Raw genomic sequence first — 25,113 nt, forward strand, 5'->3', positions numbered from 1 at the left:
CTTTTTAATTTGCATACCCAAGTTCTACAGTATGCAAAGAACTCATACTTTCCTTCATGCCAGCTGCTGACAAACACACTCATCCTTTGTTTTCCGTTTTGACCAAGCCATCTATCTGTCATAAGATGGAGATGTGGAAGGAATTAAGTCAATTCTTCTATTCAGATCAATTAAAAAAACTAGCTTCTGCTTCTTACACATACCATACCCTCCAACATTTCTCCAATGAAAATAGGAACATCCTATTCCATTATTATTATTATTATTATTATTATTATTATTATTATTATTATTAAAAATAAGGAAAAGCGGGACATTCCAGGATCAAACCAGAAACTGTCCCTGGGAAAAAGAGGCACTCGGAGGGTCTGAGCCACGATCTGTTAAGTTTCTTGCAGAGCAGCCACAAATCCAGAGCCCCAAATGGCAACTGGTTTCTTTGAGGCGGTTCCCATATGGACTAGGTGAATCTTTAAACGTTTCCAGCCAGTGCCGGATTTACGTACAAGCTAAACAAGTTATAGGTTAGGGCCCCAAGGGAGTGGGGCCCCCAATGAAATGTAAAGGGGGGAACTGGATGTACATTTCCAAAATGTAAGATAAAGGTAAAGGGACCCCTGACCATTAGGTCCAGTCGTGGCTGACTCTGAGGTTGCGGCGCTCATCTCGCTTTGCTGGCCGAGGGAGCCGGTGTACAGCTTCCGGGTCATGTGGCCAGCATGACTAAGCCGCTTCTGGAGAACCAGAGCAGCGCACGGAAATGCCATTTACCTTCCCACCAGAACGGTACCTATTTATCTACTTGCACTTTGATGTGCTTTCGAACTGCTAGGTTGGCAGGAGCTGGGACCGAGCAACGGGAGCTCATCCCGTTGTGGGGATTTGAACCACCAACCTTCTGATCGGCAAGTCCTAGGCTCTGTGGTTTAACCCACAGCGCCATCCGCGTCCCAAAATGTAAGATAGGTAAAGGTAAAGGTACCCCTGCCCGTACGGGCCAGTCTTGCCAGACTCTAGGGTTGTGCGCCCATCTCACTCAAGAGGCCGGGGGCCAGCGCTGTCCGAAGACACTTCCGGGTCACGTGGCCAGCGTGACATCGCTGCTCTGGCGAACCAGAGCCGCACACGGAAACACCGTTTACCTTCCCGCTTGTAAGCGGTCCCTATTTATCTACTTGCACCCGGGGGTGCTTTCGAACTGCTAGGTTGGCAGGCGCTGGGACCGAACGACGGGAGTGCACCCCGCCGCAGGGATTCGAACCGCCGACCTTTCGATCGGCAAGCCCTAGGTGCTGAGGCTTTTACCCACAGCGCCACCTGCGTCCCCCAAAATGTAAGATAAAAACCAATAAAATAAAACCTACATACAGCAACAGTGTTTTGTGTTGTGTAGGCTCCTATAATGTAAGTCATGGGCCCCGCCTGCTCCCTAAAATATCCCTGGTTTGCTCCTTTCTATATATAGGGTGCCTACGTTCTGCATGGACTGGTTGCAGGGCAACATGTGCAAATGGCTTGAGATACCCATGAGGTCCATAAATTACCATATAGCATATATTCAACACAAAAAACAACAACAATTTGTTGTTGACAAAGAGCCCCATTACCTTCAGTAGCTTAGGGCCTCATCAAACCTAAATCCAGCCCTGTTTCCAGCACTTTTCCCAAAAACATGGAGCTGCAAGACACTGCTACATATCCAAGCCTATTCATACAACAATGGCTTAGCACTCTGAGTTTCAGCAACACAGGTGCCCTCACAAGAAGCCACTTCCGCAGAGACCCATCTGTAAAAGCCTGTATAAGTCGGTCGTTTGCACCCACCACTTCAAGTCCATGTTTAGGACCATGGGCAGGCAAACTGATGCCCCGGGGGCCTGATTCGGCCAAATCGCCTTCTAAATCCGGCCCGCGGATGGTCCGGGAATCACCATGTTTTTACATGAATACAATGTGTGCTTTTATTTAAAATGCATTTCTGGGTTATTTGTGGGGCATAGGAATTTGTTCATTCCCCCCCCCAAAAAAAATATAGTCCAACCCCCCACAAGGTCTGAGGGCAGTGGACCAGCCCCCTGCTGAAAAAGTTTGCTGATCCCTGGTAAACTATGCACAAGGCGGCTTACAACATGACACGGTTTACATAATTACAAACATAGCATGTCATAAACAATAAATAAAACACATGAAAAAGTACACAACCAAATGGAAACAATTTCCAGGTAAATCGTAAGATCTAAAACTAAAGATACAACAGTAATATCAATAACAGCAACAGCTCTCTCAAACCCCCATGAACACTACTCCAGCCCAAGAATCTGTTCAACAGCTTCAGCTTTTGTAGCTGGAGTCAGTCAGCACTCCACTCTTCCAGACTAGATGGGAAAGGGCCAGCAAGGCAGGGTGCAGGTCTTCCAGGGCTTACAGCCCAGATGGTCTCATTTAAAACAACACAGGTAAAAATTAAAAGCAATTGAAAAGCAGCTGCAACTTTCAGGCACCTGGTCGGCCACCGTGAAACAAGGATGCTAGACTGTAAGAGCCACTGGCCTGATCCCGCAAGCTCTTCTCATGTCCTCATATACCACCTGGCCAGTGCTAGAAATTAGCCAGGCGCATTTTGCTACTGGAGCGAGCGGATCCAATTGCAACTACGTGGAGATTTGTGGGCGCCGGGTTGGCAACCACAGTTTAAAAACCCCTGCCTTAGTCCACAGTTAATACCATGTCCACTGTGTTTCTCCTTCTTGCATGCTGGGACAGGTGAATTGTATGAAAAGCGAGTCAAGCAATGTAGTTGAGATCATAAAATCCATAGATCTTTGGAAGGCACCCCAGGGATCAACTAGCCCAACCCCCTGACGAACAGGGAGTGAACTAACCAAGTTTTAATGTGTCATTGCACCTGAATAGGTCACCCCTATTTGTCACCCAGCTTATATATCTGAGTTTCTGACACTGCACCTGACATAAAAAAAAAAAACACCAACACGTTCAGTGCAGGTATGCAGAATACAGGTCTTACATACTGTGGTACCTCGGGTTACATACGCTTCAGGTTACATACGCTTCAGGTTACAGACTCCGCTAACCCAGAAATATTACCTCGGGTTAAGAACTTTGCTTCAGGATGAGAACAGAAATCATGCAGCGGCGACGAAGCGGCAGCAGAAGGCCCCATTAGCTAAAGTGGAGCTTCAGGATAAGAACAGTTTCAGGTTAAGAATGGACCCCCGGAACGAATTAAGTACTTAAACCCGAGGTACCACTGTACTTTTAAGAAGCTCCCAGTTTGTATCAGGACTCTTCCAGGGAAGAAATGGGAGCGTGATCAACCCAAAATCAGATAATTGGCCCCATAATTAAGTCCGCAGGTGGCACAGCAAGGAAAAATAAAAATAATTTATTATTTATACCCTGCCCATCTGGCTGGGCTTCCCCATATCCAACAAAATATTAAAATACAGTAATGCATCAAACATTAAAAGCTTCCCTAAACAGGGCTGCCTTCAGAGGTCTTCTAAAAGTCTGGTAGTTGTTGTTCTCTTTGACATCTGGTGGGAGGGCGTTCCACAGGGCGGGTGCCACTACCGAGAAGGCCCCCTGCCTGGTTCCCTGTAACTTGGGTTCTCGCAATGAGGGAATTGCCAGAAGGCCCTCGGCACTGGACCTCAGTGTCCGGGCAGAACGATGGGGGAGGAGATGCTCCTTCAGAACAGGCAAAGCTGCCTGGTGGGGGTCTCCTTTCTGCAAGCCCTCCTGCATCTCCCCCTCAAGAATGCACTCAGTATGTCTCTCCTGGAAAGGGGCGCAATTGCCATGTTAGCCACAGAGGTAAAGGTAAAGGTAAAAGGACCCCTGACCATTAGGTCCAGTCGTGTCCAACTCTGGGGTTGCGGCGCTCATCTTGCTTTATTGGCCAAGAAAGCCGGCGTACAGCTTCCGGGTCATGTGGCCAGCATGACTAAGCCACTTCTGGCAAATCAGAGCAGCACACGGAAACGTCGTTTACCTTCCCGCCAGTTTACCTATTTATCTACTTGCACTTTGACGTGCTTTCGAACTGCTAGGTTGGCAGGAGCAGGGGCTGAGAAATGGGAGCTCACCCCGTCGCGGGGATTCAAACCACCAACCTTCTGATCAGCAAGTCCTAGGCTCTGTGGTATAACCCACAGCACCACCCGCGTCCCTTATCCACAGAGGTAAGTAGAGGAAATAAAAAGCGACCTCACTTTCAGAAGACATCTGTAGGCAGTCCTGCTCAGGGAAGTTTTTAATGTTTGGTGTCATGTTGTATTTTGATTCGTTGGAATATGCCCAGAGTGGCTGGGGGAACCCAGTCAGATGGGCAGTATATAAATATGTTGTTTTTGTTGTTGTTTTCAGGAGGCAAGCAGGACCATAAACGAATGGACCGTAATCCTGCTACTATTCTAACAACTGCACACAAGCAAAGTTTAAGTGGTAACCATGGAAGTTATCACAGAAGTAGACCAAGAAGTGTTTTCTCCTCAAAGGAAATGAATGAATGGCTGGATGCACCCTTATAACAAACCTAGGCTTAGAAAAGTGTTCAGAGAAGACCATGTGAAGTTTAAGCCTTGTCTGTACACACACACACACTAAGACAATTTCATATTCAACTATTAATCTCATTGTTTTGTCCCTGTTTCCTAGATGCAACAATCACCATACCTAAGGAAGCCTTTTAGTGGTCCAAACTTTTCATCCACATAAACGTTCACATTTACACACAGCTATTTGCACAGCAAGGTAAAAACTGCTGGTTTTGAAAGGATGGGCAGAAGAATCCAAGTTTAAATTCAACATTATTAAAAGCAGCCAGGCTACGCGAGGGGGGGGGGGGCGGATTTTCGATTTTCCTACAGTTTCCCAACAGACTGCTTAAGTAATAAGACTGAGCAGCAGATCAATAAACTTCCAGGTCTGCATAAAATGCAGCTTCATTAGCTAATTCACGTGCCCGGCAGCCAAGAGGGAGGGAAAGAAAGTTGAATTCTTTTTCTCCCTTCAGCAAAGAGAGGGGGAGAGAGGGAGGGAGAAGGGGGGGGACCCACAATGAAGCGCTGATAGGCACCATCTTTCTCGCCTCCAAAATGTTGCGTTCCCTTCGACCTCCCCCCACCCCGCACCTCAAATACCTTTGATGTTTCCAGAACAAAAGCTTCCCTCTTTCCTGCTGTTCCAAAGAACGGAGGGAGAGGTGAACCAGCAAAAGGAGGAATGGGGAGGGGAAGAGAAAGAGAGAAGGGCAGAGGAAAGAGAAGCAGCAAACCCCTCCGAGCACACCCCCTCCCCCCCCCAAAGGCCCGGGCCATTGCAATGTCAAGTGAAGGGGAGCCCGAAGTTCTTTGCAAAAAAAATAATATACAAGAGCGCGGCGCGTTGCTGCAGCTCCAGGCTTTGCAGGCAGAGACAGGACAGCGAGGCAGAGACTCGCGCAGAGGGAGCCCCTGGCAGCCCCCCCGCGCAGGAGATAAGGCACCCAAGAGAAAGGAAAGGGGGCGTGGGGGGAGGCAAGAGGGCGCCAGTCGGAAGGTGGAGAGAGCTGTCCTGCCTCCCCACCCCCACTCCAAGGTGGAGAGAGTTGCCACCTGCAAAATGCTACGTCCCGTACGGAGAGATCCCGGGTCCCCCTCTGTGCCAAGTTAGGGACCCTCTCTCCAGCCCAAGGGTGCGCAAAAGGCCACGCATTGAAACTCTGGGTTGCCAAGCGCAGGCAAGAGTTACAAATGCATGTTCGCGCCCCCGCGCGTCTTGTTAGGCTGCGAGAGATCGCTTGGAAGGTGCAGCAACAAAAAAATCGCCCCCTCCCCTGTCCTGCATTTTGCCTGAACAAAGGTGGCCACACTCGATGGGGAAGGAGCGGGGGGGGGGGTGTTCCCATGCTGCGTTTCCCACGACAGAGTTGCACAAACTTTCCTTTCGAGAGGAACCCGCCCCCCCCCCGGGAATTTGCATGGGGGCGAAAGCGCAACCGGCCCCCCTTTCTTGCAACCCCCCCCAACCCTCCGGGAGAGGTGGGAAGAAAGACTCACCTCGGAGTTCTTGAACCTGCTGGGAAGCAGGAGGAGGAGGGAATCCGGCGCAAGTCCGAGCGCACACGGGCGGGGAGGCGGGCGAGGGGTCTCCCGGAGGCGGCGGGGGACGGGCCAGGGACCGGCTGCTCCGCACAGACGGAGCCCCGCGACCCCGGGAGTGCGGGGGGAGCAGAAGCCGCCGCCGCCGCCGCCACCTCCGCGACTCGGGACTTTGGCGCTGCAAAAACTCCTCTTGGAAGCAGCTGCAAGCGCACCGGCTGGGAGGCGAGTGCGCCTGCGCTCCGATGCCAGGCTCTCCACCCCCACCCCCCGCAAAGGGAGGAGCAGCTGGAAGGAGAAATCCCCCGCCCCCGAAACGTCACGGATTCCACGGGCGAGGAGGTTCCAGTCACGTGGCCCTTCGGCCGGAGAGGGGGCTTGGCGCGGAGCAAAGGGGGAGGCAGCGGGGGACGGGGTGGCGGGCGCCAAGTTGGGGATCTGGTGCCTTTGCAAGATTGGGATGGGGGCGAGGAATTGGAAGAAGGAAGGGAGGGGGAGGCAGCCGGCCGGCGAGGAGCTGCGCCTTCTGCTGGGACGAAGAGCTCTGTGGGGCTCCGAAGCCGGCGTGCGCGCGCGCTCTTTTGCTCAAAGGTCGCCCCCCCCGGGAAGCGTCCTCGCCTCCTTCCCAGCTGGAAAGGATTCTTCGGAGGAAAGCGCGTGCATACAGTGTGGATGGGACCTAAGAAACGCAGGGAATCAGTGCCGGATTAGCTGTATAGCTTAGGGCCCCAATCTCTTGGGGTCCCCCCCAAAAAAAAATTAAAGGGGGAAAACTGGATGTACTTTTACAAAATAGAAGATAAAAAACAAATATATTAAGACCTACATACAGCAACAGTGTTTTGTGTTGTGTAGGCTCCTATGATGTAAGTCATGGGACCCGCCTGCTAGCCTGCTCCCTAAAATATCACTGGTTTGCTCATTTCTATATATATATAGGGTGGGACGCGGATGGCGCTGTGGGTTAAACCACAGAGACTAGGACTTGCCGATCAGAAGGTTGGCGGTTCAAATCCCCACGACGGGGTGAGCTCCCATTGCTCGGTCCCTGCTCCTGCCAACCTAGCAGTTTGAAAGCACGTCAAAGTGCAAGTAGATTAATAGGTACCGCTCCAGCGGGAAGGTAAACGGCGTTTCCGTGAGCTGCTCTGGTTTGCCAGAAGCGGCTTAGTCATGCTGGCCACATGTATGCCGGCTCCTTCGGCCAATAAAGCGAGATGAGCGCCACAACCCCAGAGTCAGCCACGACTGGACCTAATGGTCAGGGGTCCCTTTACCTATATATATATATAGGGTGCCTACGTTCTGCATGGACTGGTCACATGGCAACATGTGCAAATGGCTTTAAATACCTATGAGGTTCATAAATTGCCATATATCATATATTCAACACAAACAACAACAACAATTTGTTGTTGACAAAGGACAGCTGGACATAGAAAGGGCCCCATTACCTTCAGGAGCTTAGGGCCTCGTCAAACCTCGTCCACCCTGTGTGGATGGGACCTAAGAAACATAAGAATGGGATGAGACCTAAGAAACGCTTTGCCTTGCGTGCAAAGCTTGCATCCTTTAGATGAGCACAAAGTTCCCAATAATCTGCCTTGTGGAGGCATCTCCAGTCTTTGGAGCAAATTATTTTCAGCATTCTACACCAATGAATTAAATACTATTAAATGCGGCTTCAAAGTTTGTGCAGTACACACACACTTTGAAGCAAGGTACATACATGGGTGGAGCCAGGATTTAGTTGGGGGGCAGGCTTCATCTTTTGGGGGGCAGAACCAAGTTATCTGTGATGCGATTGGTTACTTAGTTAAGTGTTTTTATTTATTTACTTGATTTAGGGAGGCAGATGCCTCCCCGTGGCTGTGATTATGCATATATACAAGAACACACACACACTATTTAGCACAGGAGAAAACGTAAAATTGCTCATATTCTGCCACTAAGGTAGTTTTTTGTTGTTGTGTGTGTTGAACAGAAAAGGAAGCCCATTTTTCCAAGGGGAAAACTCCCTTTGCTTTGCATCCCTTTCCTTGCTCCTGCGTCTCTGGCTGGCCCTGACCTCGATAGAAAGTTGCTGCGTTTCTGTGACAACATCAGCACCATGTTCCCGTTTCCATAGGACACAACAGATGTCTGTGTTTTCCAGCTGTCTCTATAATTGATCGGTGTAAGCAATGATGCGCCCCTGGCTGCTGCTTTCCTGAAACTTAAAAAAAGCAGCACACATTTAGATCAGCGGAGATTGCCTGCCTTGCGTTTTGTTGCACCTGTGTCAGGTTTTGGTCCCCAATTCCGGTCTCTAAATATTTGCCCCTTGGCCCACTGGTAAAACCCTCAGCCACTCAATTGCTGTAAAGATCAATTTCCCTTGCATATCAAAATATCAAACCACACAGAGGGCCTTCTTGGTGGTGGCGCCCTACCACTGACATAACTTTTAGAAGACATCCGAAGAAAAAGAAGAGTTTGGATTTGATATCCTGCTTTATCACTACCCAAAGGAGTCTCAAAGCGGCTAACATTCTCCTTTCCCTTCCCCACAATACACACTCTGTGAGGTGAGTGGGGCTGAGAGACTTCACAGAAGTGTTACTGGCCCAAGGTCACCCAGCAGCTGCAGGTGGAGGAGCGGGGTTCACCAGATTATGAGTCCACCACTCTTAACCACTACACCACACTGGCTCTGGAAGTTTTTAATGTTTAATATTTTATTATGTTTTTAATATTTGGTTGGGAGCCACCCAGAGTGGATGAGGAAACCCAGCCAGCTGGACAGGCTATCATCATCATCATCCAAAAAAAATAATAATAGAGCACTACAACATGTGGGGCCAGAATAGACCCAGCTTCAGGCCTTGTTGTTGTTGTTTAGTTGTTTAGTCATGTCTGGCTCTTCGTGACCCCATGGGCCAGAGCACGCCATGCACTCCTGTCTTCCACTGCCTCCAGCAGCTTGGTCAAACTCATGCTGGTAGCTTTGAGAACACTGTCCCAACCATCTCGTCCCAACATCAGGGTCTTTTCCAGGGAGTCTTCTCTTCTCATGAGGTGGCCAAAGTATTGGAGCCTCAGCTTCAGGATCTGTCCTTCCAGTGAACATTCAGGGCTGATTTCCTTCAGAATGGATAGCTTTGTTCTTCTTGCAGTCCATGGGACTCTCAAGAGTCTCCTCCAGCACCAGAATTCAAAAGCATCAATTCTTCGGCGATCAGCCTTCTTTATGGTCCAGCTCTCACTTCCAGACATCACTACTGGGAAAACCATAGCTTGAACTATAGGGACCTTGATATGAAACCAATATTCCTTTGTAAATGTGCAATCTGTTAATTAGTACATTTAACATCTCTCTTAAATAACCTCACCTTTTTAGAAGGAATTTTTGAATTGTACATTTGGTATTTTGGAAAATATCACGGAATGGTAAAATGAAGGGCTGGCTTCTATCAGAAGCTTGTCATACAAAGTAGTATCCTATCAGGATGTGAAAAAAGCTGTAAGAGGCAGAAGATCTCTCTTATAGCACAGCTAAAGACAGGCTAAACTGCTCAAGGCCTGATTCACCGGGTACCACCTGACCTTGCTACGCCACTGCCTGCCTTGTGGACTAGATGAGCCTCAGGGTCCCTTTGAGCTCTACAATTCTATGATTCTGTGAAGCACCATGCAAGGACTCTTTGTAAGGGTGCTCTGCAGCTCTGACAATGATCCCCTGATGTCACATTGACAGTTGGGTGTGAGGGGTAGGGGAGATAAGAATAATAGAATTGTGGAGTTGGAAGGGACCCTGGGGGTCATCTATTCCAACCCCCTGCAATGCAGGAATATGCAGCTGCTCCATAAAGAGATCGAACCTGCAACCTTCGTGTCCTCAGCACCATGCTCGAGCCGACTGAACTATCCCCTGTCAGATCCCTTTCCACACTCCTGAGTTATATTCCCATGGGTGGAGGATCTCTTTAAGCCTAAGGGCCGCATTCCCTGTTGGAGAGCCTTCCAGGGGCCACACGCAACTGGTTGGTGCCGCAAGCAACGGCGAACAGAACAAACCTGGCTTTCCCCCTTTGCACACCAGGCTCATTCCTACACACCAGCCCATTGCACCACCTCACCCAGGAGCAGTGAGGGGTGCGGCCCCTGGTGAGTCCCAAGGGCCGAATAGAGGCCCGCAGAGCCACATTTGGCCCCTAGGCCTGAGGTTCCAGGGTCCCAAGTTGGGCCATCAAAACAGAGGAGAGCATTGTGGGAAAAAGGTATTTTGGGAATCCATCTTACATGCAGATAGATAGTCCTTTAACCCCTTTGTTCCATCTAAATGAGAAGTGCTCCCGTCCCCAGTTTATCTCAGTGCCGCTGCTCTGAATTCCTTAGGTCTCTCAAGCATAGTTACTTCAGGATCTGAGTGTGCTGGCTAAAAGACCTGACTTTACCATTTCAATTCTGCAAACTCCTTGCATTAAATATAGGGCCTCCTGACCATTAGGTCCAGTCGTGACCGACTCTGGGGTTGCGGCGCTCATCTCGCTTTATTGGCCGAGGGAGCCGGCGTACAGCTTCCGGGTCATGTGGCCAGCAGGACTAAGCCGCTTCTGGCGAACCAGAGCAGCACACGGAAACACCATTTACCTTCCCACTGGAGAAGTACCTATTTACCTACTTGCACTGTGATGTGCTTTCGAACTGCTAGGTTGGCAGGAGCTGGGAGAAAGCAACAGGAGCTCACCATCATGGGGATTCGAACCACTGACCTTCTGATTGGCAAGTCGTAGGCTCTGTGGTTTAACCCACAGCGCCACCCGCGCCCCTATTGCATTAGGAAGTACTGTAGTTAACAAATGAATTAATGGACCCAGAACAAGTGGCTCACAATGGACTCAACAACTGCCTGCATTGTGAAGAGTCCTGGTCTTTCTTTTCCGACTTGGATGCACAATGTTGCTGGTTGATCAGGCAAGGTAGTTGTTCCATCACTGACAAAGCCTCAGCTGTTAAATATTGGGCCTCTCATCTCCCTGTTCCTTTCTCTATTCCACTGTCAGTCACTGGCGTCTTGTGACTTTCTTCTCTAGCTGTTCCTTGTTTCTCCGTTTGATTTCCTTGGCCACTGGAGGCTTCTCCCGTAAATGCCATTGTCCAACTTTTTCTACAGCTGCAATAAACTAAAGAAAAACCCACACATATCTGTTTTGCCAGTTCAGAAGTCATAGCACAAATCAAGCTATTTCGATTTTATGAAATGAAATATAAGAACGTTCTAAAACAGGGGGAGAGAATGGTGTTTTTAACCCAGTGTGACCAGTTTAAGGTTAGTGGAGATTAATTTTTTATGGGATTGGCACATTTTAGTTCCTGGGTTTTTTATGATTATTATTAAAATGGAGGGTTCCCAAGCCCTAAGGAATGCAAAGTTTCCATCCTCATTTCAAAGTCTGAAAAACATCACCCAGGAAATTCCACTCCATTATTACATCTTTAAGCTAAGCACTTATGATGCAGTTGCAGCAAAAGCTATTTCTATAACCACTTCAAGCGGCAAGCCAATGCCCCATTACGCGTGTGGATAGCTTTTATTTAGAAACTAAAAATATCGCAGGAAATACATTTAAAAAATTGTATTTTTAGAAACACCTCCATGCTTCAACTCTTGCTTACCCAAGTAATTATTAGCACTTACCGTGGTGTATTTAAGAAAACGCGTTAATATTTTATGCCTGGGTTTTCAACTGCTGAGAAAAGGGTGCGTCATCCGTCTCACAAACGTAGTCAGAGCAACAGGGAGGCTGTTCAGCTTGATGAGCATGCTACAATTCTCTTTCTGTATATGCAAACGACAAACTCCACTCTCAATTCTAAATGCATTTTCTTGAGCATGAGCCCCGCTACGTCTAAGCAAGCTTACTTCTGAGATGAAGAACCAGCGGCGTAGCATGGGTTGTCAGCACCCGGGGCAAGGCAAGTAATTTGCGCCCCCTAACCCCTAATCTGCCGCCGCTGCCAGCTTCTTCTTGCTGCTGCCTGGGCTGGTCTGGTGTGGTTCTCTCCCGCGCTCAGCGCTGCGCTGGGTGGCCGCTTCACTGTCCCTCCCCCAGATAGTCCCTCGCTCTCTCTTCGCACCGCACGCCTGGCACCCACCCCCTCCACAGTGGGCGGCGACCCAGCGGCTCGGATCAGATTCGCACAGCCAGCACTGCAGTGAGAGAGAGTGAGTGAGCCAGGTAGGGGCAGAGAGCTGAGAGTGCGAGCGCACCCCCCCCAGATGTTGTGCCCAGTGCGGCCGGCCCTCCCTGCACCCCCCACGCTATGCCACTGTGAAGAACCCTAAGTAATTATAGGAGGAATAATAAATCGCAGTCAGTGCCAGATTTACGTATAAGCTAAACAAGCTATAGCTTAGGGCCCTACTCTCTTGGGGACCCCAAAAAAAATTAAAGGGGAAAAACCTGGATGTACATTTCCAAAATATAAGATAACAAAACAAACAAAATAAAACCTACAAGCAGCAACAGTGTTTTGTGTTGTGTAGGCTCCTGTGATGTAAGTCATGGGCCCCACCTGCTAGCTTGCTCCCTAAAATATCGCTGGTTTGCTCATTTCTGTATATAGGGTGCCTACATTCTGCTATTTATAATTATTAGTAGTTTGCATCATATATTTGCACCTATTATTATTTCATGTTATAGCAAGTTTCTAGAGACTAGATTATGATTCTTTGTAAATTGTGTTTCTAAAGGAACTTTTGTTCTTGCCAAATGCCAGTGTGTTTGCATTATTAAGTTTGTTATGAATTAAAACATCATTTTAAGTTAAAGCTTAATAATTATTTTACTATTAATATACTTCTTAATTGTATTTCACTGTTAATATACTTCTCCTTAATTGTATTTCAGTTCAACAATTACTTTGATAAAATGGATATTTTGTTATGTGCAAATGGCTTGAAATACCTATTAGGTCCATAAGTTACCATATAGGATATATCCAACACAAAAAAACAGTGACAATTTGTTGTGGACAAAGGACAGCTGGACATAGAAAGGGCCCCATTACCTTCAGGAGCTGAGGGCCTCATCCAACCCAAATCCAGCCCTGATCCCAGTAAAACTCATTGCGTCTTACTTCCAAATACATTTGCATGGGACTCCTCTGTAGTTGTGCTTAGAGGAGTGGGTGTTGTACCACACAAAGCCCACCGCTGCAGCTGCCCCCTTGAATAAGGGCTGCCTATGTGAGTATCCGCTCAAAGGTCAGGTCCCGAGACTAATAAACAGATGAACTTAGGACATCATAAAGAGCCAAGCAAGGCAAACAAAGCACCCTCTTTCTTGCTTTTTTTGACTCATTCAAAAGCTTCCAGCCAGTGACAGTTCCAGTGGATACAACTGAAAAGGAAATCAATGGTAATCTTCCCTGCATAAAAGCTTCGGGGTTTGGAGACAAGCAGGATTAGATGTCCCAGAGATAGGAAGGGTGTTCAGTTTTGCTGTCCGTCGTGAGCCAAGAAATACACACAACAACAGAGGGATGTTTCACTGCAGAACACAAGCAAGCAGTATTAGGCAGGCACAAGACTGTGATGCAACTAGACCACAGCACTGCCTGCTTCAACTGGTTCCCAGAGATCAATAGTCTTTTAACAGTTCTGGGATTGGATATAGACCCTTCGGCAGGCAGGCGAGCATTCTGCCGCTGAACAATGGGCCTGGCCTGACCGGCAGCCTCTGTGGTACAGAGGAGTTCCTGACATGATGGGCAATCTAGGGTCTGTGTATCAATCCCAAATACAGCGTTCGAAACTATAAGTCAACTCACACAACCCCTCTATAGCATGTTCAGAATCTACATACGCTCCAACATTTCTCTGATTAAAATAGGGACATCTTATATAATACAGTGGTACCTCGGGTTAAGTACTTACCAGAATTCATTCTGGAGGTCCGTTCTTAACCTGAAACTGTTCTTAACCTGAAGCACCACTTTAGCTAATGGGGCCTCCTGCTGCTGCCATGCCGCCGGAGCACAATTTCTGTTCTTATCCTGAAGCAAAGTTCTTAACCTGAAGCACTATTTCTGGGTTAGTGGAGTCTGTAACCTGAAGCGTATATAACCTGAAGCGTATGTAACCCAAGGTACCACTGTAATAATAATAATAAAATACAGTCATACCTCTTGTTATGTTTGCTTCAGGTTAAATCTCTTCAGGTTGCATCCCACTACGACCTGGAAGTACCGGAAAGGGTTACTTCTGGGTTTTGCCGCTCTAGCATGTGCGGATGCTCAAAATGATGTCACATGCATGCGCAGAAGCGGCAAATCATGTCCTGGAACGGATCCCGTTCACAACCAGAGGTACCACTGTACAGACATACCTTAGAAGTCGAACGGAATCGTAACCCGTGGAAACCCGTGTCGGGTTGCAAAGAACGCTCGCAAATCGGAACACTCACTTCCAGGTTTGCAGTGTTCAGGAGCCAAAACATTTGAGTCACAAGACGTTTGACTTCCAAGGTGTGACTGTATTTAAAATTATGCCCCAGCCACATTAAACACTAAATGCTTCCCTATACAGAGCTGCCTTCAGATATGATCTTCTAAAGGTTGTCTAGTTACATATCTCCTTGGCTCAGGGGTTGAATAACTCCATACCTTCCAGCATTTCTCCAATGAAAATAGAGACATCCTAAGGAAAAGCGTGGTATTCCAAGATCAAATCAGAAACCAGGACAGTTTCTGTACATCTGGGACGGTCCCTGGAAAATAGGGACACTTGGAGCGTCTGAAAAGCATAGGCAAACTCCGGCCCTCCAGATGTTTGGGACTACAATTCTCATCATCCCTGACCACTGGTCCTGTTAGCTTGGGATGATGGGAATTGTAGTCCTAAACACCTGGAGGGCCGGAATTTGCCTATGCCTGATCTAGACTATGTGGAGCCCTCCAGAGTTTGATATGAGCTGAACTGTGATCTGGGAAGCCAGATCATATGCAGTCATGAAGCTCACTGGGTAAGCTTGAGCCAGTCACAGCCTCTTAGTCTAACCTAGCTCACAAGGTTGCTGTGAACCATGTAAACCATCACCTTTAGTTCCTTGGTGGGAAATGTGATATAGAAATGTAAGAAATAGTTAATGATAAAATTGGGCGGTCCCAAGTCTGCTAAAACCGAGTTAACTGGAAATAAAACTCAAGTTTAGAGTGAAGTAGTCAGATGATCAGTGGGACATGTTCTAGGTTCTGCATTGGCCCATTATAAATATGGATTGAGTAGGCTGCACCGGCCCCCTGCCCAATTCCAGATAAATTATGGGGTAATTTGACCCGGGTGGCGCTGTGGTCTAAACCACTGAGCCTCTTGGGCTTGCCAGTCAGAAGGTCAGCAGTTCAAATCCCTGTAACGGGGTGAGCTCCCTTTGTTCGGTCCCTGCTCCTGCCAAGCTAGCAGTTCGAAAGCACATCAAAGTGCAAGTAGATAAATAGGTAGGTACCACTCCGGCGGGAAGGTAAACGGTGTTCCTGTGTGCTGCTCTGGTTCACCAGAAGCAGCTTAGTCCTGCTGGCACATGACCCGGAAAAACTGTTGGCGGACAGACGTCAGCTCCGTTGGCCAGTAAAGCGAGATGAGCGCAGCAACCCCAGAGTTGTCCGCGACTGAACTTAATTGTCAGGAGTCCCTTTACCTTTTAAGGCTATATTTGGTTAAGCAAACTGGTCCCAGCTGAGCCATTAGGGAAGAAGACTCAACAGTAGCATCTCCCACTTTGTTCCTTCCTAGTCCAATCTCTCACCCTCCCTTTCCATGGATTTGTTGACAGAAAGGACAGTCTCTTTGCTCTAGCAGGTGGGTGGGCAGCGGGGGCTGCTGGGACCAGAAGATTGAGGGGAAACAATGGGAAAAGCTGTTAGCAGCAGCTTTTCCTTTCACAGCTGCATCTCTCCTAAATAAACAAGTGGTGAGAGCCAGAATTAAGTGCTAGGAACAAAAATAGTGTTGTGAATTTGCTGTCTGGCTACTGAGAATGGGTTTTGCCTGATTTGCAAAAGATGATTGGTGCAAATGACTCTTAATGTTCTTACATGGCTGTGGATGGTTCCCAAAAAGGAAGGTGCTTGGGAAATTACGTGTGTGAGAGAAACAGGAGTTTGGGGTTTGAAAGAGAGAGAAAGAGAGGTGGGAAATGGCCAACTGAAGCCCTTTAGAAAGCAGGTTCTGCCACTAGGAATCTGATCCACAGCCTTGTAGGAACAATTTCCTTACCTCTGTTGATGCTTTCATACCAGTAAGCGGTTATTCTGATTGGTTCAAAATTGGGAAAGGAGTACGACAAGGCTGTATATTGTCTCCCTGCATATTTAACTTATATGCAGAATTCATCATGTGAAAGGCGGGGTGGGATGAATCCCAAGCCAGAATTAAGATTGCCGGAAGAAATATCAACAACCTCAGATATACAGATGACACAACATTGATGGCAGAAAGTGAGGAGGAATTAAAGAACCTTTTAATGAGGGTGAAAGAGGAGAGCGCAAAATATGGTCTGAAGCTCAACATCAAAAAAACGAAGATCATGGCCACTGGTCCCATCCCCTCCTGGCAAATAGAAAGGGAGGAAATGGAGGCAGTGAGAGATTTTACTTTCTTGGGCTCCATGATCACTGCAGATGGTGACAGCAGCCACGAAATTAAAAGACACCTGCTTCTTGGGAGAAAAGCAATGACAAACCTAGACAGCAACTTAAAAAGCAGAGACATCACCTTGCCAACAAAGGTCCGTAGAGTTAAAGCTATGGTTTTCCCAGTAGTGATGTATGGAAGTGAGAGCTGGACAATAAAGAAGGCTGATCGCCGAAGAATTGATGCTTTTGAATTCTGGTGCTGGAGGAGACTCTTGAGAGTCCCATGGACTGCAAGAAGATCAAACCTATCCATTCTGAAGGAAATCAGCTCTGAGTGCTCACTGGAAGGACAGATCCTGAAGCTGAGGCTCCAAGACTTTGGCCACCTCATGAGAAGAGAAGACTCCCTGGAAGAGACCCTGATATTGGGAAAGAAGGAGGGCACAAGGAGAAGGAGATGACCGAGGATGAGATAGTTGGACAGTGTTCTCGAAGCTACCAACATGAGTTTGACCAAACTGCGGGAGGCAGTCGAAGACAGGAGGGCCTGGCATGCTCTGGTCCACGGGGTCACAAAGAGTCGGACACAACTAAACAACAACAAAACAAAGCAGTTAGGAAGAAATGTACTGTGAATCTCAAGTGCTCATGGAAATAAATCAGAGAACTTCTCTAGAACTTCTCACCACCTGGGACGGGATGCTGCTCACAATAGCATATAGCAGATTACAGGTGTCAAGGACTGATTTAGCCTAATCTGTAAGCCAGCCTGTATCAACAGTAAACTTTTAGGCACCACGCCATGGCTCTTAGATCTCCCCATTTCACCCCCTCCCTCAATATTTCCTCAACACAGTCCTCCTCTTATCTCCATCAATGGTCCTGTCTTTTCCTTTGAAATACAAAATTTAAGGTCTTATATATATATAATAAATGTTCATAAATGTACCAACCAAGCTCGTACATAGATATGCGGACCACATGTCTGGAGCAGCACAGGAAGACCTTCCTGAAACCATTTTGACTCCCCATCTCACCAAATGTTTTCTCTGCAAGGAGGGAGGGGGTGAGGGAACCTTCCCATTGTCTCAGGAACTGGGAAATCACCATCTCAAAGGAATGGGCAGACTACCAGGAAAGGCAATCGGATAAAGCATTATCAGATAACCTGACAGACAGGAAAAACAACAACATTTCTGTGATGTAGGTATGATGTATGGAGGGGTATGATGTAGGTATGATGTATGGAGGGGTGGTCTTGAGTTCCAGGGAAGGCAATTTAAAATGTCTATATAAGGGCGGGCACACCTTTGTTCTGGGTCCTCCTCCTTTCCTGCTTGTGAAGGGGGCGCCCTGTTGCAACAGATCAATAAAGATCAGGCTTACTAGCTGCTTTGCTTCTCAATATTCTCTGCTTGGCCTCTATTATTTTCTCCGACCGAGGGAGAGCCTACAAAGGACTCTATAAGGGCTCTTGTGTCCCCCATAAGGGAATAAGGGCAGGTTTTGTTTATTACAACTTCTTATAATAAATCATGCATTGTTATAGAGCAGCGGCAGAGCAGGCCCCCCCCCCCGACACCCAGCTGCTCCCCCATGACCCCTCCTGGCGCCCGGTGCGCTACTGAATTAGAGAGTACAAATCAGGTGGATGGCTATGATTGTTTTAAAACATTTAAAACCAAGTGTTGTTGTTGAAGTCCCTGCACTGTATCCGTCTAGTAAACATCCATGGAGCCAGCTCTCAAGTCAGAGTTCTTATCTAGGGTTAAAGAGGCATCATCGTCTCAGAAGACAACTGTCTTGATTCATGTCAAGGCTGGTGCTTGTGACCGATTCCTTTCTCGCGTTTCCTGTCCTTTAAAAAGGACCTGTTTCACGATACAAAAAGAAATCAGACCACAATCCCTTAATTGTACGGCTGAAAGCATGGACTGCTTGGGTGTGATTAATTCATTAGACTACCGATGACAGAGGGACAATGCCATCCTAATTACAGTGTGACGTGCCTGAAGCAGACAGAATCATACCAGAGCCCTGGGGGGACGTTTCGTGGGGAACTTTTGTGAAGGAGCTCAGCTTTGTTATTGTGCTGAACAATAACAAATTGATTTATACCTGACTCTCCCCCCCCCCTTATTTTTCTAAGTTTTAAAAACTTCCTCACCTATTTTGGGGGAAGAAGCAAACAATCAAATGACATATTCTTAGAATTTCAGAGCTGTAAGAGACCCCCTGGGTCATCTAGTCCAACCTGCTGAAATATAGGAATCACAGCTGAAGCATCCATGACAGATGGCCGTCCAACCTCTGCTTAAAAACTTCAGCCCAGTTCTATTTGGAAGATACACCCCTGGCTGTGGGGGCTGTAGGATTAGGCAGAAACCCTGCTACAAGAACGAAACCCCTGCTACACACTGCTGCCATGACAGCTAGGGCAACGGACCAGTGGTGCTTAGCTAGCATTTCGTGTAAAAAGAATGTCCTTGGCCAAGAATGCCCATTCCTCCACCAGGGCCAGGGCCTTTTCAATGATGGCTCCAACCTGGTGGGATGCTCTTTCCCATGAGACCAGGGCCCTGCAGGATTGAACTTCCTTCTGCAGGGCCTGTAAGACAGAGCTATTCCACCTGGCTTTCAATTTGAATCTGGCCTGATATTTTGTTCCCCATCCTTCCCTCCCCCTCCCCTTTTTGTGAAGATCGCCCACTCTGGGATCCCACAGCTGGTTCTCCCCTGGTCTCCATGCTGGCCCAAGTGGGACTAATTTAGCCAGCTAGCCCTGGTGATCATCTAATGTTTATTGGATAGATTTCCCCCCTAAATTGATTTTTTTATTTTATTGCTATTTATGCTTTATACCGTATTTTATGTTGGGGTTTTTTTTTGAAGCATCAATTGTTTTAAATTTGTTGTTAGCCGCCCTGAGCCTGGTTTCCAGAACCGGGAAGGGGGAGTATAAACAAATTATTATTATTATTATTATTATTATTATTATTATTATTATTATTATTATTATTGACAGACCACTTCCTGGTGAAGTTTGGACAGGCAATGGCAGTTAAGATGGCGCAGATTTATGAACAATTTAGGAGATTTTCCTCTCTCTTTTTAAAAATATTTTTATTGATTTTTACAAATAATTTCCAAAAATCATATAACATACTTTCTTATCTTATACAATGTTTTGGACTTCCATCAACTGCATCTGAAGATTTTTCAGTCTTGATCACTTAATCTGCATTTCATTATTTTCAGTATTACATTTAATACTCCTTCACTAATAATTCTTACCATAGTTTTCTCTGCAATATTTCGCATAATCCTCCTTACAAAACTTCTTCCGATCCTACTAGCGTAATCTGTTGATTGCAATTGCTTTTCAAATAATTCATATTTTTACTCCAGTCCTCTGAGAATCTCTGATCCCGCATGTTTTGCGATTTAGGAGATTTTCCAGCTGACTTTGCTGGTGTTCCTGTTGAGGTCCTGGTCTTCCAGTGAGTAACTCAGTGAGTAATTCAGTTGCTGCTGTGTCCCACGCACCCAAGGAATCCAAGCTCATTTCAAGGTCTGTGGGTGTTTTAACAAAAAGCACCTTGGCCTGTGTCAAACTGGCAAGAGCTGGGTTGCAGGTGAAATGGAAAAGCACTGAGGAAAACATTACAAATCGTTACAAAGCAATGCACAATTCAGACAGCCTGCCTCCAGGTTAAACAAGCATTTTGTTCAGACTTAAAGATAGGGATCATTAGTTCTTGCAACCACCGATAAAAACTTTGCCACTGCTAATGTTCTAGCGTTTGTCTGGTCTTCCAATAGGAACCTGACATAGTGAGCCTCTGATTTTCCTGGGAAAGGTACCAGCAAGGGTAGTATCAGTTCAGCCCTGGCTTGCTCATATTTCACACAGTGCAGCAAAATATGTTTTATCAAATCAATGTCTTGGGCACACGAGCAAAGTCTGTCCTGGTAGGGAACTCCTCTCAACCTGCCATCCAACACTGCATAAGGAAAGCTGTTTAGTCTGGCTTTGGTGACTAACCTTCGATAATTTAATTTCAAATCTGCGTTACACAATGGTGTCGTCCCTTGTGAAGCCATTTCTACCTGTGGATAAAAGGGAGATGGCAAACTATTCAATGGTTGTTTGACAGTGCTGAAGGACCAAGAGGAAAGTTTCTAAAATGCCTAGTTGCATGGCCAGAAGTGACAATTCTGAAAGCTTAACAAGTCAGTTTCATTTTCATTTATCCGCCCTCTTTGCTTTGTAGAGAAAGTGGTGACTTCTGGGAGCCCAGTTAACCTTCTTTTTTTTTAATTTTTAGCCACAATGCAGCACTCTGCAAGGTGTATGTTTCTGAATGGGAATGGATGAATGAACGAATCTTTATTTGCTTCAGCCATCGACCATAGCAAGAAAACAACAATACGATATACAGTGGTACCTCGGGTTACATACGCTTCAGGTTACATACGCTTCAGGTTACAGACTCCGCTAACCCAGAAATAGTACCTCAGGTTAAGAACTTTGCTTCAGGATGAGAACAGAAATCGCACTGCGGCGGAGCGGCGGCAGCAGGAGGCCCCATTAGCTAAAGTGGTGCTTCAGGTTAAGAACAGTTTCAGGTTAAGAACGGACCTCCGGAACAAATTAAGTACGTAACCAGAGGTACCACTGTACAAAGAATAGAAATAAAAAGCCACTTATATAAAATACATTTTAGGGTTTTGAATCAATAGTCAAATAGTGGATCATATTCTAATTGCCCCAGCTAAAAACCTTGCAACCTTTGCTGTCACCTGCTCATCTTGATCTGCCAAGAGAAAGCTGAATGGGAACTTATAGGACATGTTTCACAAACACAAAACATGGCCCTGTCTTCCTGCGACCGTCTTCAACATTTGCATCTGTGCTAACTTGAAAGGGCAACATATGCCAAATGATGTGGGCTTAGCCACAAGGTGTCTGGCTTTTCAGGATCTCCTTTTTCTCTCCTCTGGGGGACTCTTGCCTGCCCGCTAGATCTTATCTGAGATCCCACCATTAGGTTTGCGCATATCTATGGCTCAACAATATGCTCGATTTGTGCATGAATGCACAAGAATGCCATTCCAGAAATAATTTACTAGACAGAATGTAACTCCTTCCTTACTATATTTAGCCAAACCTTGTCAAGACGCTGTCCCCCCAGGATCCGGCCTCTCTTAATGGTTTTAATGAGTTGTTATTACAGCCATGACTCAGAGTTGCATCTCTGCATAGCTGTTGGAACACATATAATAATTCCTGAGCTATAAAAGGTTAATAGGGATGGAGTCCGTCCCCCCCAGGTCACACTGCCTATGTTATTTCCAAAGCTATAATTTGATAGCTATATTCATGGGAATATTTTTATTCTGCTTCACAGAATCTGGTGGGTCGCAGTGGGAAAGGGACTTGATTAGGGTCTGCAGCATTTAGGAGCCCATTTTGCAGAGTCCAGATTTTCACTTTAAGATTAGAAGGGGTGGGGATAAAATTGAGGGCTCCCCCCTCAATACTTTGGTCGGAATGAATTGGTCAAACTGACCAGGTTTGTAAAGCAGGTTTTTTATGGCTTGTTTGGTTTATGCAATTGATTTTGAGAACAATTTCAGTCCTCTGAGATATTTTTTTAAGTCTGGAGGCAGGGAAATCATCAAACCTTGCCAGGGAATCATCGAGTGCATGTTAAAGTCAGGGACTGGGACCTTAACAGGATGAATAAACTTACATTACGCTGCAGAACTGACCCCCCCCATCACCTTCAAAATGCTGTTTTGCCGTGTTCCATTAACACAACAAAACGCAAGGGCACATGTGAGCCTAAACTGTGTGTGTGTCAGGGAACTGACATCGGAGGGAGAGGCGAAGGGGAGGCTCCCAGATGATGCTGGCGAAGGACCCAGCAGCAGGGGGAGAAACAGCTCAGTAGAGGGGGAAGCCAATCAGCACAACACCGGGGATAAAGGGAGGCAGACGGGGGAAGTGGAGAGAGGGCTCCAGGACTCTTCACTGGACATCAGTGAGGAGAGCCCAGGTCCTCCGCTACCCACGCCTTCCCTGCGCAGAAGACTCCCGCGCAGTGAGAGGAGGAGGAGACTGGGTGTCAAACAACTTTTATGTTGGAAGAGGTTCAAGAAACGCCCACGGACGGATTCTGCCAGTGACTGAGGCAGCCACGATGAGAAGGAGCTGTGCAGTCAGAAAGGTTTAACAAGGCAAATTAACCGAGAAAGGCACCAGTTTACGCACAAGTAACTCATACCTATTACAGTGTGCATGGCAATTCCACAGCATGAAAATAATCACTTCCTAAGTGCAGTACCAGGACGTGGGTGGCGCTGTGGTCTAAACCACAGAGCCTCTTGGGCTTGCCGATCAGAAGGTCGCGATTCGAATCCCCCGACGGGGTGAGCTCCCGTTGCTCGGCCCCTGCTCCTGCCAACCTAGCAGTTTGAAAGCACGTCAAAGTGCAAGTAGATAAATAGGTACCACTCCGGCGGGAAGGTAAACGGCGTTTCCGTGCGCTGCTCTGGTTCTCCAGAAGCGGCTTAGTCATGCTGGCCACATCACCCAGAAGCTGTACCTCCCTCGGCTCCCTCAGCCAGTAAAAAGAGATGAGCACCGCAACTCCAGAGTCATTCGCGACTGGACCTGATGGTCAGGGGTCCCTTTACCTTTAAGTGCAGTACCAAAGGGGGGCAGATTTCACAGCCCTCCTTCAGTTATTATTATTATTTTTTAAACCCTCCCATGACACTAATGGAAGAAGAAATCCCTACACTGTTTCCAGAGTTGAAAGACTCCCCCCCCCCTTTCTAGTTGCATGTTGGAGGGGGGGAGTTTTGGATGCTACAGACCAGGGGTCGGCAGCCTAAGGCCCATGGGCCACAAGCGGCCCACAGGGGTCATTTAACCGGTCCACGAACTGCCCCTGGACCGAGCCGTCTGCTTGGTGAGTTCCCACACGCTGCACTAAACCGGCGTAGCACGGCACAGGGATCCACTTCCGTGGTGCTGAAATCGCGTTTGTGCATGCGTAGACGCCGGAAGTCGTGTCTGCGCAGACACAGATGCCGGAAATCGTGGGCGCACGCGCAATCCAGCCCAAGGAGGGATCTCCGCTGGAGTGAACTGGTCCAGGTGAGGTAAACCTTGCTGATCCCTGCTATAGACGCAAGGCATCCCCAATCCCCTCCAACACCTGCCCAGAAGACCCTATCTCTGGGCCTTCCACCCTCAGAGCACCACCTGTGGGACAGCAACTGTGGCAGTGGTTTCTACTGCTGCACCTGAGAGACTTCTGCCTGCAGAGATGGAGGTCCGACTGTCTGACTCCTATGCAGCCATTTGGTAGTTTAAAGATAGGAAAAGGTACTATGTCAGGATTAATCTCCCCTTATATTTGATATTTGTGTATTTTTTTATATAAAAAAAACTGTACCAATTTACCGTATTTTTTGCTCTATAAGACACACTTTTTCCCTCCTAAAAAGTAAGCCACAGACACAAAAATGAAAAAGCCACACAAACAAAAACACAAAAAATAGCAAAAAGAATAGCACCAAATATCACCTCAGAACACTGCAGTCAGAAATGGAAGGCTTTAATTAGGATGGGGGTGGGACTTAAATTTGCTCCTTAAGGGTAAAATGGGAGCAAATAAGCCTTTACTTACTATGCAGGGGACTCAAATTTGCTGCGCAACAGTGAAAACTGAAGCTCAGGAGCACGTTCAGCTTCCAAGGCAAAGTTTGAAAACCAGAACACTTACTTCCGGGTTTGCAGTGTTTGGGTTCCGAGTTGTTTGGGAACTAAGCTGTTCAAAAACTGAGGTAAATATATTTTAAAATACATTTTAAAATATATTTTTAAATACTTAAAACAAAACAAAACTTGACGTCTTTTTCCTGAGCAAAGACTACTGCATAAGCTGGCGTTTTTGAAGAATGTAAAAGCATGTAGGTGGCATCGCTCCAGGCTGCTGAAAGACCTGCAACCTTTGACGAAAGCAACATCAGCTTATTCCAATTGTACCGACTGTTCTCCTTGCCAATTCCACTCATTCTTCTTGTACTGTCTCTGCTGGGAAAGATGCCACCTTATTTTCAAATGGAGGATTGTGTGTGTTAAACCAATGAACACAGTGCATTCGCAGGGAACGTTTCCAGGCTGTCTCAGTACCTGAATGAAGACTGTTCCGCCATTATCAAAGCTGACCTGCAACGGAAAATGAAATTGGCTTTCTGCCTTCATGGCTATGTTTTCGGCATTCAAAGGAGTTTGACAAGGTTACGTTTGTTTTGATGTGCTCTTCTAACCTCAGGACTACTGGGAATTGTAAATTTAATAAGAGAGCCTTTGCCCTTA

The 25,113-nt window shown here is 47.1% G+C and overlaps 1 protein-coding gene across 1 annotated transcript in view; it reads right to left on the reverse strand.

Annotated features, from left to right (window-relative positions):
* KANK1 (KN motif and ankyrin repeat domains 1) overlaps window positions 1-6,274 on the reverse strand; it is a 131,173-nt gene extending 124,899 nt beyond the window's left edge. Inside the window, exon 1 of the mRNA XM_081176160.1 lies at window positions 6,060-6,274. The gene's annotated coding sequence lies outside the window, so the exon portion shown is untranslated. The remainder of the gene's footprint in view (window positions 1-6,059) is intronic.
* Window positions 6,275-25,113: the final 18,839 nt, after the last annotated feature.

The sequence above is a fragment of the Podarcis bocagei genome (assembly GCF_964188305.1).
Source record: "Podarcis bocagei genome assembly, chromosome: 17".
Taxonomy (NCBI): domain Eukaryota; kingdom Metazoa; phylum Chordata; class Lepidosauria; order Squamata; family Lacertidae; genus Podarcis; species Podarcis bocagei.